At 41.9% G+C, this 16724-nt stretch overlaps 1 protein-coding gene across 2 annotated transcripts in view; it reads right to left on the minus strand.

Annotated features, from left to right (window-relative positions):
- SPRED2 (sprouty related EVH1 domain containing 2) overlaps positions 1-16724 on the minus strand; it is a 126938-nt gene that overhangs the window by 42315 nt on the left and 67899 nt on the right. The gene's annotated exons all lie outside the window — the stretch shown is intronic.

The following is a 16724-nucleotide window of genomic DNA, read 5'->3' on the forward strand; positions in this document are numbered from 1 at the left end:
ATGCTGTCCACCGTCTGTGAGCTGGCCCTCTGCTCCTGCCCTTCCCTATCGGTTTCTTTCAGGGATGGAGACTGGGACTTTTACCTCCCCATAAACACTTCCCACAGCCAACCCTTATCTGATTACACGGCTCCTTTATCTCTCCATTATGCTCAACATTAGATTCACTTCCTCCCAGCCTCTTCTCCACTTCACCAGACCTTGAGAGGGATTAGCCAAGATCCCAGCCTCTTCAGCCCAACTCCCAGACGCCAACTGAGCCAAATATAACACCAACTTCTTGCAGGGAGCCAGGCACACTCACTTTATTTTAATCACATCCCCCGCCCCCGGTCTTCCTCGTGCTTATAGATTTATACAGGCTCTTTGATTTCATCGAATTATATGTTTAAAATATTACATATGTGTGTATGAACTATATGTGAATATAAAATATATATAACTAGTTATCTTTTTTAAAAAATCAACAAAATACTTCAGTAGAATCAAATGTGTTGAGAAACTGAGGGTACTGGTCATACTTTCTATTTGTTAAGTCAGGTGGTGGTTTTGTTTTGTGGGTGCTGTCTTAAGTATCAGCTACTCAATAATTTTTTGAAAGCGGACTGCCCTGGTTTTGGAAGTTTATATATTCTGAACTTTATGGGCAAGGAAAGTTAACATAACGTAATTTTATGCATGGTGGTAACATGATTTTCTGCTCTGTACAAGCCCCTGAAGGTAGAACACTTGCTCTACACGCTATAATGGCCCAGAAAATAAGGCCTTTGTGTTAACTACCAAAATATGTACTGTTTGTGTGGTTAGGTTAGGCCATTACAGAAAACAGTGTTAATGAAAGCTCATTAATGCCTACAGTAGAAAGACTCGATCCAAAGATGCCAGATCTTGCAGTAGCTAATTTTGGCAAAGGCCATCAGCTCTTCTCTCAAACACGGATGAGCAGGCACTGTGAGGCAGAGAAGAGATTTTCTGAGCATTAAGTGTTTGTTTCATAAAGGGAACCAGTTTGCATGATATAAGAATTAGGGAAGGTGAAAAGTGGGCTAAGATCACTTAACAAAAGGCTTCTCCACAGTTATTTAACATCAGTGAAATCAGCCAACGAATACACTCAATAGAGAGTACCTTTGAAACTGCCCTATTCCAGCTTCAAAGTATCTGCTAGTAAAAGAACCCATGTACTTAAACAGGGACTAACACTTTCATGTGAGCTCACAGTGCCCGGGCACTATGCTCTGACCACATTTACCAAGAGGACAAAACAGGCTCTTCACTGTGTCCCTGCTTTTCTGAGGTGCTGTAGCTAATCTTGCTCATGCAGAGTAACCCCTACCCTTAGAGGACTACAACATAGCAGCCGGGCGCGGTGGCTTCAAGCCTGTAATCTTAGCACTTTGGGAGGCTGAGTTGGGTGGATCACGAGGTCAGAAGTTTGAGACCATCCTGGCTAACATGGTGAAACCCCGTCTCTACTAAAAATACAAAAAATTAGCCGGGTGTGGTGGCGGGCGCCTGTAGTCCCAGCTACTCAGGAGACTGAGGCAGGAGAATGGCTTGAATCCAGGAGGCGGAGCTTGCAGTGAGCTGAGATCGCACCACTGTACTCCAGCCTGGGTGACAGAGCGAGACTCTGTCTCAAAAAAAAAAAAAAAAGAGGACTACAACATAGCTTTGGTTTTTTGTTGTTTTGTTTTGTTTTTGAGATGGAGGTTTGCTCTTGTCGTCCAGGCTGGAGTGCAGTGACGTGATCTCAGCTCACTGCAACCTCTGCCTCCCAGGTTTGAGCAATTCTCCTGCCTCAGCCTCCTGAGTAGCTGGGATTACAGGTGTGCTCCACCACGCCTGGCTAATTTTTGTATTTTTAGTTGAGATGGGGTTTCGGCATATTGACCAGGCTGGTCTCAAACTCTTGGCCTCAAATGATCCACCTGCCTCAGCATCCACTGGGATTACAGGCGTGAGCCACCAGGCCCAGCCAGCTTTGATTTTTAAAAATATGTTATCTTCATTATCAACTTATGTATTTTTTAAATGGCATGCAATGACTTTTAGGAATGGAACACTTACACAAACATGGTACCTAAAAGCTGTGTATAGGAGGTGGCGGTGGTGGTCTTTGCTTTACAATGACTGGGGATATAACCTTCATACAGAAACCAATTAGGCTAAAAGCCAGGGGTCCTGCTTATGCGCAGAAGCCTCAGAAGGGGGATAAATAGGTTTTCCTTCTCCACTCTGTTGGGCTCAGAATCTGTGAGTAAAGCCAGTAAGTTCTGCTGTCCTGCAAGGTCACTAGCGCCCTCTGTGTCCAAGTTCTACCCTCTCCTGAAGAGGAGGTAAGGGGCATGTCCCTCCTCATGCCTTGGATAAGCCGAGCATCTTTGTTGTTGTTCATGCTACCTAGCTACACCGAAGCATATAAATAAACCTCTCACCCACACGCTATTTTCCAGTGCACATATTAAAAGAGGCCGTTTCCTCCATTATCACGGAAGATACTGGTCAGCATATAAATGATTATTAAACTTAATAATTTATCAATCATTCTTCAGAACCAGTACTAACAAGTCAAAGTTTGCTAGGCTTGGACCTCTAGTATTTTAGTTTTCCTAATGAAATTTTAATACAGAAATACTTCTTTAAAAATAAGCTGTGAATTCCTATTTTTGTAAGTGAGCAATTCTGATTCAAATTATATGCCCATACCTTGTTTAACATACGGTGCTGATTTAGCATGCTATGTGCCTCTATACTTTCCTTTAAACCTCAGTTTAAAGGAAAATATTATAGATTTAATATTTAGATAATACAGATTTAACTTATCACTGACATTAAATCCTAATTTAAATATAAATATTTCCCCATCTCTGAGTGCTACCTTACACTTTCAGGTCACCAGAGCCAGAGCAGCATGTATACTGCACATTCTGGCACATTATCTTGCACCTGCCTTGCAGACATCCTTGGGAGTGGAATAGATGCTCTGCCCAGCTGTCCCTAGTCAAGGGTACAAGGCAGTGTGCCATGCACCAGTCTGGCCTCCTTCTTTCTTTCCTGCTGTGTCCTGTGACCCACAAGGGCCACACACACAAAAAAGGAAATTAAGCAAAGACACAAAGGAACAAAGATCAGGGCTGGAAGTTAAACACGTAAGCTTTACAGAGGCTTAGGAGCCTTTGAGGAAGTAGTTGGGAAAATACCGGCAGGCAATTAGGGATCCTCTGACATCCCCCGAGTCTGGGAGCCCTGAGTGACGGTTCTGGTGAGCTTGAAAAACCTACTGTGGCAGATGGAAGTTGGAGTGACTAGTGCCCCGTCACCTTCTCAGAGAAAGCCCCAATTTTAGGGGCAAATCTGCATGGACTGTAAATAGAAGGTGGTGATACCCATGGCATTAGCAATGCCCAGGCACACTGGAAGTTACCTCATACAATGTTGGTTTTCTGGTTTCCATTTCAGCAAGGTTGACAAAGTTATATTAGACTCACTCCACTGTACTGTGTTTAAAACGCAATTTTAAATTTCACCTCTAAGTGTTTATCTCCTGTAGCTTGAACACACATAAATCCTGCACAGGGAAAAGAGTGATTTGGCTGGATTCTATCTACAGTGCTCTCATGAAAAAAAAAAAAAAAAAAAAAGAAAAGTTTTAATAAAAACCTTTTGATTTTATCAATACTTATTTAATCTATCAAAAATATATTAAGGATGCCACTATATTTGTTTTTTTTTTTTTAACAACAAAATCTTTCCAGCATTTCAATTTAGTACTCAAATTTATAAACCACAATACTACTAAATATATATAAGATGACTGACCACTTGTAATTGGGACACAATAAAGATAAAGACATTAAGGTTGTTCAACCTAAAACCCTAACATGGGGCAGTTTTTTTTTTTTTTTTTTTTTTTTTGAGACGGAGTCTCGCTCTGTCGCCCAGGCTGGAGTGCAGTGGCGCGATCTCGGCTCACTGCAAGCTCCGCCTCCCGGGTTCACGCCATTCTCCTGCCTCAGCCTCCTGAGTAGCTGGGACTACAGGCGCCTGCCACCGCGCCCGGCTAATTTTTTTGTATTTTTAGTAGAGACGGGGTTTCACCGTGGTCTCGATCTCCTGACCTTGTGATCCGCCCGCCTCGGCCTCCCAAAGTGCTGGGATTACAGGCGTGAGCCACCGCGCCCAGCCACATGGGGCAGTTTTAAACATGGGCAACGAAGTGTTCGCTGAAGTAAATCTCAGCTTCAGCACACAGGCAGGCAATTTTAGGAGTAATGTCTAAGACAGATTTTTTAAAAAAATGGCTCCTGGGCAACTTTCTCTTGTCAATATGGTCTTCTTGTGCAATTACCTCTTGAGGTGAGTAATGTACCTGGCCCAGAAGAAGGAAAGTCCAGCAGAGGGCTGAGGTCAGGCCTGGGGAGACCGGCAGGACAGGTATGGTAGTTTAGTCATTAGATTATAATCAGCGAAGAATGGAACAACTTTTTCTTGAAGTTTGAAAACTCTTTGCTCTAATCCTTACTAATAGCAGAAATCCTAATTTTCTCACCCTGAGGGACCAGGGAACTGGAGACTCCTGGGCATATGCTCTTAAATCCTTGGTGGGTTTCCTGGTCAACCAGTTAGGGGCCTCTGTATCAGTCACATATCTGTGCAGCAGATAAATCACCTTAAAGAAGGCTCTACAATGTATTTAAAATTATTTTTGAATTCTAAAACATTGGCTCTAGGAATTAACCTCATACTATCCTCCAATAACGACAACAGCAGCAACAACAATACATCCTTTGATTTGAAAGTAAATGTAACAGAACTGTAAAATCTAAACAATTTTACAATTCCACTAAATTCAATAAAGTTAAAAACTTGTTTTAAAGATTTCTTTCTTTAAAGCCCAGCATCAAATAATTATCTGCACTGGCCCAGGTGAAGATAACACAGGTATAAAGTGGATGATTCAGATTTAGGTTCTTCCTCAAAAGGCATAGGTTCTATAGGTTCTCCTATGCCAGACAAGCCTTCCAAACCCCACTGGACATGTTCCCATGTCCTCTTTCCTTTTATCTGTCATACCCAAAGATCCTATCTGCTGAAGACAGTTATTGAAGTAACAAGATAAACATAGACATGTATATGTGTTTTATTGTAGTAGCAAATCTATTAAAATGTTATACACAGCTTCTCTAAATGTTAACACAAATCTTTTAAGGTTCTTCAAAACGTTTTAGGGTGCAGGGTGCAGTGGCTCACACCTGTAATCCCAGCACTTTGGGAGGCCACGGTGGGTGGATCACTTGAGGTCAGGAGTTCGAGACCAGCCTGGCCAGCATGGTGAAACCCAGTCTCTACTAAAAATACAAAGAAGTAGCCGAGTGTAGTGGCAGGAGGCTGTAATCTCAGCTACTCGGGGGGCTGAGGCAAGAGAACTGCCTGAACCTGGGACGCAGAGGTTGCAGTAAGCTGAGATCGTGCCACTGCCCTCCAGCCTGGGCGACAGAGAGAAACTCTGTCTCAACAACAACAACAACAACAACAACAAAATATTTTAGGAAATCATGGGAAGATTTTACTGTGAAAGTTTGTTGACATTCAAGACATGTGTCAGAGGTAGTTCTGAGTTTTTCTCAAAACCACCAAAACACGAATGGCTCTGACATGAGTAAACTGCTTAAAAAAGTAAAATTTAGGGCTGGGTGTGGTGGCTCACGCTTGTAATCCTAGCACTTTGGGGGGCCGAGGCAGGTGGATCACCTAAGGTCAGGAGTTCGAGACTAGCCTGGCCAACATGGAGAAAGCCTGTCTCCACTAAAAATACAAAAAAGTAGCTGGGCGTGGTGGCGGACACCTGTAATCCCAGCTACTCAGGAGGCTGAGGCAGGAGAATCGCTTGAATCTAGGGGGTGGAGGTTGCAGCGAGCCAAGATCACGCCACTTTACTCCAGCCTGGGCAAAGGAGTGAAACTCTGTCTCAAAAAAAAAAATTTTTTTTTTACTTCACTCCAACCAAAAAAGAATGAATGAAATGGTCTGTCCTAAAGGGCTGAATTTCAGGGTGATTACATGGCCTGAAGTGGGGCTGAGGGAGTACTGGGAGGTGAGAGGCCAAAGTCTGAATCTAGGTTTGTGATTTTGCTTTTATTGTCTGTCTGCTTTACTGAGCCTGAACTTCTGGAGTTCGTAATTAATCAAGATCAAAAGATTACCATCTTAAAGCAAACAAAATAACCCACCCCTGAAGGACCGTTTCTTCTACTTTTTATTCCAAAAGCAGTAATTTTCTGACTTTCCCTCTGTTGTACACACACTTCCAAAAATGGTATTTGTGATCCACATTTAAACCCCAAAGGCCAGCTAACAGAAATGTCAGATTACTAAACAAAATTAACTCTCACCACATTAAAGTGTGCATGTGATAGAAAAATTGGTACTTCAAAAAACAAATGGCAAAGGAGAGTTGTTTAAAGTTAATAATCTCCAATTTAGCGCTTTAAATGGCAGCCCTTGAACTCCTATGCCTGACTTTCTCAGAATATTTTTTGCTTTCTTTCACATTATTGGAGAAAACAAAGGAAGGGAGTACTTAATAACCCACCTGTTGAAATGTCTAGGAAGAAATGCCATGATATTTGCAACTTACTTTGAAATGCATTTAAAAAAACATAGAATCATGGATGGAGATAGATGGATAGATATGTGTTTGATAAAACAATAATAGCAAAATGCTAATTGCAGACTTGAGGTGGTAGGCATATGGATGTTAAGCATATACTTCTTTGAACTCTTCTGAACACTGAAAATCGTAAGTGTCGGGAGAGTGAGAGAATTTGTAGTGTTATGATTGATTTCTAAATGGAAATCAACACTAAATCTATAAGATGCTGATAATGGTACTAAACAAAATCTGATTACTTTTCTTTCTGCTATTTAGAATGCAGTTCCCTCCATAATTTTTTTTTTTGTACCTGCTATCTACCACCTGCCCTCCACCCCAACGTAAACCTAATCAGAAGGTCAGGAAATGACTTTACCACACTATGTTAATACCAAATTCTAAACCTACAAAATCCTTTACAAGCCAGCCCTTAATAAGACCTGTTGTCTGGCCGGGCGCGGTTGCTCACGCCTGTTATCCCAGCACTTTGGGAGATCGAGGCGGGCAGATCACCTGAGGTCAGGAGTTCCAGGCCAACCTGGCCAACATGGTGAAACCCTGCCTCTACTAAAAAAATACAAAAATTAGCTGGGCATGATGGCGGGCACCTGTAATCCCAGCTACTTGGGAGGCTGAGGCAGGAGAATTACTTGAACCTGAGAGGCAGAGTTAGAAGTGAGCTAAGATTGGCCGGGTGTGGTGGCTCATGCTTGTAATCCCAGCACTTTGGGAGGCCGAGACGGGCGGATCATGAGGTCAGGAGATCGAGACCATCCTGGATGGTGAAACCCCATCTCTACTAAAAATACAAAAAATTAGCCGGGCATGGTGGCGGGCACCTGTAGTCCCAGCTACTCGGGAGGCGGAGGCAGGAGAATGGCGTGAACCCGGGAGGTGGAGCTTGCAGTGAGCCGAGATCGCGCCACTATACTCCAGCCTGGGCGACAGAGCGAGACTCCGTCTCAAAAAAAAAAAAAAAGAAGCTAAGATTGCATTACTGCACTCCAGCCTGGGCGACGGAATGACTCTCTGTCTCAAACAAAACAAAACAAAACAAAAAACCTGTTCTCAAACAAAAGAAGGTGATAATTTAACTCAAAGGGGAGGGAGGAAAATCAGCAGATCATCCTAGCAATAATAAGCTGTAAGCTGACAGGATTTTTAAGAGCCTGTTTATATTCCCACAGCTCCACTGGAAATGGATGCCCTCTCAGACGGCAAGAATTACTAATTCATTTAGTTCCTTTTTTTCTAGGATTCTGCCACCTCCCTCATTAGAGATGGAAAGCTAAACACACAGATAAACAAACAACACACAGTCAAGGCACCTGTTCTCCCTGAAGCATGCTGCACGGCTTCACTTCCCTCCTGAAGAGTGGAATAGAGGTCAGCCCGAAGGCAGAGTTCAGGTCTTCACATTAGTTCCACCTCTTAAGCTATTAATACAAAGAACTGTGGAGACCATCTACGCTAGACTCCTCTCTCACATGGAAAATTAAAATCCAGACTGCAGAAGGGACTTGTTCAAGGTCACTGACATTAGGGACAGATGAAGGACTAAGACCAGTCCCTGTGACCAACCCCTGACCACACTTTTGAAAGGTCCTCATGTGGTGGCAGAAGTGCCTATATTCGAGTTAGGTGCTCTGGAGGATAAGTTATTCCTTATCTTGGTCCCTTGAAATTTACTGGATAGGCAACTGATTGTGAAAGGAATTCTAAGGAGAAATGAAGAGGTAACACTGGCAACACAGCTACATGAAAAAATCACAGAGCAAGAGGGTGATCCTACTCATCCTGCCACCGTTTCACACCAACAGAGGTAATTCCTTTTTGGATCTGTTGTAATGAGTGCCATAAGTCAGGACAGGTGACCTAACCTCCATTACACATCTTCTCACAACTGGGTGAGGCACCTCAAACTCTATTACTGAGTTTCAGTTTCCTTATATGTAAAATGAGGGGTAGAGACCACAAATGACTTTTGAGACCCTTTCAACTTTGGTCCCTTTTTACGCTTTGTGTTTTAAAAAAATGGCCTTAAAGTCTTTTAGTTGTGGCAGAGGGCTTAGCAAACTTAAGCCACTAAAACATCCTACAAAAGCAGATCAGAAAACTTCCAGCAGTAAAATGCAACTGAGAATATATTTTGGGTAGAGAAAAAACTTGAAGCCACAAAGACCTGAAACCACGACAAACTAACAGATACATTCTCTCAGTGCCACTGTTATTACACAATTAAGTTTCCAGGAGCAAAACTGGTTTATCCAAGTATTTTGAAAAAGCAAGAAAATGATGAAAATTGAGTTTTAGTAAGTTTAATAAGATCCTCTGAGGGAAAAAAAAAAAAGGTACAACCTGGTCATCTAACTGGTTTTACACATTCACAGATGTGAGATCCTCTTTAGCCACATGGAAGAAAAACCCCAAGACATATTTATGGAACAAATGCAGGCTAAGAAGAGAAGAGAGATCTGCCATTTTTCTTCCAAACAGTTGATTCTATCTGCCTTATCAGTTGACTCAACATGAACTCCCCAGCCCCAATCTTTACTACATTCAGACTGAAAAGGAGAAAATGTTAGGAAAAGGTAACAAAGCAATTGTTTAGCTTAAAAATAGGGAAAGACATTTCTTACAGACCTCTGATAAACCAGCTCAGTGCACATCAAGTTGCAACTTAGGTTTAAGTTGCTTCAATGTGAAAAATAATTTCTGGTCCAAAAGTAAATCGGTTGTTTGAAATTGGAATGTATCTTCCCTACAGAAAAAACATAAAATGGTGAGCAACTGGGCTCCCAATCCAGCCCTTGAAAGCCTAGTCAAGGTGGAAAAATATTCCCAAATGTTTCAACTGCTTACTGACAGTCTCCTTGACAAGAAGCCTCTTTGCCCACTGCCAGCAGGAAAGGCCAGTTCCGCTCAGCTCTTGCTGGGTTTTGGTCAAGGGTTTTCCTATCTAGGGGTGGGGTGAGGGAGAAAAGGTAAGGAGGAGGAATTCTTCTTAAACTTCTGATTTAGGCTTCACTTATGGGGATCCTCAGAATGTGGCACCACTGAATCTTGAATGGCTCTAAAAGGATCCGTACTGATGTTATTTTACAAATCCCAACTTAAGTGTTACTGGGGAAATTCTTTCCTTTTAGGGTCACAATGACTGTTGGCGAGCAATTAAGGCAAGTGTCAGGCTCATAGGATATAATTATGATGCAGTGGATTCTTAGCTAGTTGACTACACAGAGGGACAGGATTTGTCCTACAAGCGCAATTTCCTTCCGAGTTATAACAAGACAGAGCCATCCACTCAGTACACATATTTCCCATGTTACTTTCCTGACATAAAAGAACCAGGCAGCAAGGATAATGTAAAGACCAACTAGCTACCAACCTTCCTCACGGTTTTAACACGTTAGTCTTAAAATATTTTTTCATTTATAAGGAAGTAAAGTACTTGATTCAGAAAGAACCTTCAGGAAATACTAGAGCTATCTCCACTTCCCAAAGTCAACTAGCTTGTGGAGGCACTAGAAGGTATTTTATGTCAAGACTCATGATTTTCACAGATAACTGAAACCCTTGGTGGCTAAGCTGCTGAAGATGGGCTTTCCTGGCCATCACCAACATGTTTGCAGCAGGGAGCCCAACCAAGCTTTGTCATGCAGTCTGCGGTGGTTAAAGACCACTGCTGGCTGGGTGCGGTGACTCACGCATGTAATCCCAGCACTGTGGGAGCCTGAGGCGGGTGGATCACGAGGTCAGGAGATCCAGACCATCCTGGCTAACATGGTGAAGCCCCGTCTCTACTAAAAATGCTAAAAATTGGGCCGGGTGCGGGGGCTCACGCCTGTAATCCTAGCACTTTGGGAGGCCCAGGAGGGTGGATCACCTGAGGTCAGGAGTTTGAGACCAGCCTGACCAACATGGTGAAATCCTGTCTCTACTAAAAATACAAAAATCAGCCTGGTGTGGTGCTGGGTGCCTGTAATCCCAGCTACTCGGGAGCCTGGGGCAGGAGAATCGCTAGAACCCCGGAGGCGGAAGTTGCAGTGAGCCGAGGTCGTGCCACCGCACTCCAGCCTGGGCGACACAGCGAGACTCCATCTCAAAAAAAAAAAAAGAAAGACCACTGCCCAAGACAGGGCAACCAAGTGGCTACTGCCAACTTCTTCCACCAGAGAGCTTTACTGACAGGTGGAAGGGCCCCCGACTTAATGTCGGTCAAGAGGAACAACTCTCGGCTCATTTTACTCACTGGTGTGCTTCAGCCACTTCCCAGGACTAACTTCACACTGTTTCATTCTCTGGGAAAGTCACAGTCACTGAAAGCATCCTGGATATGCCATCCCCTGAAAACTGCTGCACACCCAGCAGTGAGCTGCTCGTATATATGGAAGCTCTTGTGTTAACTTTTTCTTGTGTGTTTGCATATAGGGAATTAACTTTAACACTTGTGGTCCATACATACCATGGAATTATTCAGCCTTAACAAAGAAGGAAACATTGTCATATGCTATAACATGGATGAATCGTGAAGATTTTGCAAAGTGAAACGTCAGTCACAAAAAGAAATACTGCATGATTTGTTTCGCTTACACCAGCTATCTAAATGTGACTAGTCAAAGTCCTAGAAACAGAAAGGAGAATAGTGATTGCCAGAGGCTGGGGCTGGGGAGGGGAGTAAGTTGTTTAATTGGGAAAGAATTTCAGTTTTGGATGATGAAAATGTTCTAGAGATCTGTTATACAAACTTGGATATAGTTAACACTACTGTACTGTACACTTAAAAATGGTTAAGATGATATATGCTATGTTATGTGTTTTTTACCACAATAAATAAAGATAATCTGTGAAACAAAGAGAGGCTACTTGAAATAGGTAAAAAACCTCAAATTTAGAAATGTTGGGTTTAGCTTAGGAACATTTCTGCCGTCCTTAAGAAGTAAACATTCACTTTGGGAGGCCAAGGCAGGAGGATCGCTTAAGCCCAGGAGTTTGAGACCAGCCTGTGCAACAATGTGAGACCTCATCTCTATTTTTATTAAAAAATTCTTTTAAAATAAAAAAGGAGTAAACATTAACACTATTTAAAAAGTTAACTTTCCCCTAATTACAAAAGTAACACATGTCCCCATTATGCAAACTACATACATCACAATCCTCCCTTAAAAAACATTCTTCTATACTATGAGGAGCAATTAACAAATATGCAAGACCTTCTCGAGGAAACTATAAAAGGAAGATCTCATGCTTCAAATTTAAGTGTAAATGTTGGCTTTGCTTTGTTCCTTGGGGTACCAGGCAAATCATATGTAAGAAAAACACAAACATTTCCTTTGGTACTGGTTTTACTGAGACAAAAATGGCTTTTCTTACAAAATCATTTCAAAGAAGAACAGAAGAAAGTTAAACAAAATAGATTTTCCCCAAATTGTTAGCTCTGACAAATTCCTCTAATCCCTTACAATGTCTACAACACCAGCAACAGAATACACCAAAATATTTTTCATGATTAGTCCCTTTTCGTCTCTAACCTCAGTTGTAAAGATTAAACACACAGATTATGAAACACTCACACATAATAACAAGAATTTCCTAACAGTTCCATTTCTTCTACATGGGGGTTAGCAATGTTTTTTAATATTACTCAAAGCAGGAAAAAAGGGGCTGTTTTATTTTTCTTTGGAACAGGTTCCTGCCAGATTTTGCACATTGCAGTTCTTTGGCGACGTGATGAGAACACATGCCCACCCACAGACACTAATTTTGCTCTTCACCCTTCCCAAGCAGCCTTTATGACACATGCTGTCTGTGCTTCATTTAATGGAATTCAAGAGGCCCAGTCAAACAGCAGAGCCCCACAGGGCCAGGGCAACAACAGGCAACCCATCTCCTCCACTGGATGGGTACAAGGAACATGTGTTTAAAAGAAGACAACAACAAAAAGCCACATCTAGCTTGGACATCTCTAATCTGAAGAATCTTTACAAATGAATGAATTAACACTGAAAACTAAGTCATCTCTTCGATTGAAATCAGGAAAGAGATAGTCATCTTGCTGTAGTTCCTATACACTGAACTCTATGAAGACGATGCAGCTAACTCTCTGAGCTGCTCTCAGATGTGCAGTAAAGAAGGTATTACTCTCATCCCAAGCCAAAGGCTCTTTCTAAGAGGGCTGAAGTGCCAGCCTGCTTCTGCAGCACTTGCTTTCTCTATGGTCATCATCTGTTTTTGTTTGTTTGTTTTTTGAGATGGAGTCTCGCTCTGTCGCCCAGGCTGGAGTGCAGTGGCACTATCTCGGCTCACTGCAAGCTCCACCTCCCGGGTTCACGCCGGACTCCTGCCTCAGCCTCCCCAGTAGCTGCGACTACAGGCTCCTGACACCACGCCCGGCTAATTTTTTTGTATTTTTAGTAGAGACAGGATTTCACTGTGTTAGCCAGGATGGTCTCGATCTCCTGACCTCATGATCTGCCCACCTCGGCCTCCCAAAGTGCTGGGATTACAGGTGTGAGCCACTGCGCCTGGCCATCATCTATTATGAAGAAACCTTGGCAAATAAGAATCCAAGTGGGTCGGGAGGCCAAGGCAGATGGATAACCTAAGGTCAGGAGTTCGAGACCAGCCTGGCCATCATGGTGAAACCCCATCTCTACCAAAAATGCAAAATTAGCCAGGCGTGGTGGCGCACGTCCGTAATCCTAGCTACTTGGGAGGCTGAGGCAGGAGAATCGCTTGAACCAGGGAGGTGGAGGTTTTTTGAAACTCCATTTCAAAAAAAGAAAAAAAGAAAAAAGGGCCGGGCACAGTGGCTCACGCCTGTAGGGAGGCCGAGCTGCAGCATTTGCTTTCTCTATGGTCATCACTTTTTTTTTTTTTTAAAGGTTTGAGACCAGCCTGACCAATGTGGAGAAAACCTGTCTCTACTAAAAATACAAAATTAGCTGGGTGTGGTGGCACATGCCTGTAATCCCAGCTACTCGGAGGCTGAGGCAGGAGAATCGCTTGAACTCGGGAGGCGCAGGTTGCAGTGAGCTGAGATCGTGTCATTGCACTCCACCCTGGGCAATAAGAGCAAAACTCCGTCTTAATAACAAACAAAACAAACAAACAAACAAATCCAAAAGGGAATGCATACGGTTTGCACAACTATGCCACATATAGCTCAAGACAATCCAGGTGGAGTTGACGCAACAAGCTGTCAGCAAACGTATACCCAGAAGAATGTTCAGGGCTCACAGAAGTCCATGCTAGTTTGATAAGAGGGTGATCATCCATCCCATTTATACATTTAGGAGTTTATGTTAGAAGGCTGATCCACACTTGTCTCTGGCTTTTCTGAGCTACACAGGAATGTTGCTATTTCTAGATAATGATATAAGATTTACCTACAAGTGTTATTAAACCCAACCAGTATGTAGGCATAATGACAATAAACTCCAGATGTGGGGAGGACAATATCACAGCAGACAGTGAGCAATGGACAGCAGGCAATAGACAGGCCAAGCCTTCTGAGGCAGTGATCATCACGACCACGCATCCATAAACCACACATCCGGACAGCAAGGACAGACTGCAGACTCCATAACAAACAGGTCTCCCTCTAAATACAAATAAGGATGTTTAAATGTTGGTAAGTGATCTATATTAATTTTAAATAAACCTGTTTTTATAAAATGTTTATTGAATTCACAATAGCTTGAGTCTTTAGAATATAATTTTAGTAAGTGCTAAAAATCTGCAAGCCAGCAAAGATTGGGAAAAACTGTTCCACTAAAATATCTTGGACACTCTTAACCTTTCAGGATTCAAATGCTCTCCCTGTCACTCTCCCCAAGAAAAAGGAAAAACAAAAATCTTTTGTCCAAGGTTATGTCACTCTACTTGGCTCAGAAAACATGGCCACCAAAACTATCAAATGGATTTTTGAGTAGAGCAGTTCTTTCTTGATTTCCATCCAAGCAGAGTTAGGTTTTGAAGAACCAAAAAGGAATAGCTCAAAGTTGCTTATACACAATAGCAATGAGTGACTCTGGATTGTAGACTCCAGTAAATCTATGAATAAAAGAAAACCCAGGGAGGAATTTATCTCCAATAACAATGAATCCCCACTAGGGCGGGAATTAAGAGAAGAACTGGACTGGGCTCAGATCTGAAGCGCTTTTAAACGTAACACTTCCCAGCACATTGCTCTGAGCATAGGCAGCGTCTCACTCAATATCTATTGATTGCTTCCAAGTTGAATGATATGAGACCTTTGGAACTGGCCATGGCTCTGTATTCCTTTTCCCTCAAAAGGGAAAGAAGGCATCTAAAAACCACGTGGTTCCTTTGGACTGATGGCTCACAGCGTTTAACAGCAAAGACGCCTCTGAGGCATGGCAGCCACAACCCTAGGAGTGATTATCACTGTCCAGTTTCAATGGTCAGTATACCCTCTGTGTAGTATAACCAAAGCTAACAGAATATGGTGCTCTGGAAAGAATGTGGACAGGACCTAAGCGAGTCCCAACCATACACATCAAAGAAAAACAAGACATTTTCACAGAAAGTGTTACTAAATCAAGAACTTTAAAAGAATTTTTTTTTTTATCCCTGACTATAATCATTTACCACAGGCCTCAAGGAGAAAAAAAATGCTATCATGCAACCTAATGTTTCCGTGAAAGCACAGGAAATTAGCTATTCTGTCTTTAAAATAAAACAAAATTAATTTATATTTTTCTAATGAATGTGATAAAGTGAACCCTAAGTTGAGTGTGGCATTCACCAAAACTGTAGGAAAACAACTCATTTACTATAACATGGCAATAACACTTTTAAAGTAGCCTTCATTTCACAACTTAAAAAAATGTTGTTAATAAAAAATGGCCCTCACTTTGAATCTGAAGTATTTGTTAATGTCACCAAGTGCTATTATTAAATATGTACTATATATGCATGTATACACATATAAAAATAAGCACTACAGATGTGGGCAGGAAAATTCTTAGCAAAACCCCCACATATTTCAAATACTGTTCTTCCTCATTATTGTCCTCTACCATAATTAGCACGTTACAGCATAACAGGTGGCTTTCATTTATAGAATGCAAAATTAATGAAATTTGGAGATAGTCTTGTCTCCAAAAACAAATTGGCCATTCTATAAAAAGTACACCCCTTAATCTACAAAACAAACAGAAACAAACTCCCTTCATCCTGGCTTTCCAAATTATAGGAATTTCTGAATGTAGTTAAGTAAGTAAATTGAACGCATTTACTGACAGCTTAAAATTCATACACTTCAAGGAAAACAAGTCATTATTATGGGCTTTATAAGAAAGGGGAAGAGAAACAAAGATTGCCTATTTTTCCAGCTTGGTAACCCCAGATCTCTTTAATGCTCTCTGAGTGATAACAGGATTTACTGCTATACACTGGGCTGCTCCACAAATGCTAAATCTTAGGCAAATTTGTGGGCAGTTGTGTTATAGGTCCTGACCTAGCCATTCTGGACAGACAGACCAGGAAAGCATAAATAGTACTGCTATAAACTAACTATAGCATCTGTCCCTAACAAGCAAGACTCACAAAGTATTTTTTTAAAATATGAGGAGACACTGAATAGACTGTCAACACACATAGGAATGTTTTATACACTCAAATAAATAAGATATGTGCTTTAACTAGTCAGACATTGTTTAAATTTAGTGGGTGAAGAAAGAGAGAGGGTCAGACAGGCAGACACGGCCTCCCAATTATGCAGAATGATCCTTCAGATCATGTGAACGCTATAATTAAATGTTGCTACCAAATCCCCACTACCCTTTCTCCCACCTAGAAAAAGTTAATGCATGAATTCAGTATGAGCAAATTGTGATTTATAAAAAAACACAAAACAAACAAAAAAACCCACCCTATTCACTCGGTAGGGGAATAAAAGCTTTCTTGCATTAAGTCATGCATCTTGGGGGTAGGAAAAAAGCACAGTACTGAAAGAAATCCAACATAACACAACAGTAATTATTAGACCACCTCCTTCAGCTCACCTCTGCTTACTCATTTTTTTTAAAGCTCTACACTACCC

Source organism: Papio anubis, chromosome 14 (genome assembly GCF_008728515.1).
Source record: "Papio anubis isolate 15944 chromosome 14, Panubis1.0, whole genome shotgun sequence".
NCBI lineage: Eukaryota > Metazoa > Chordata > Mammalia > Primates > Cercopithecidae > Papio > Papio anubis.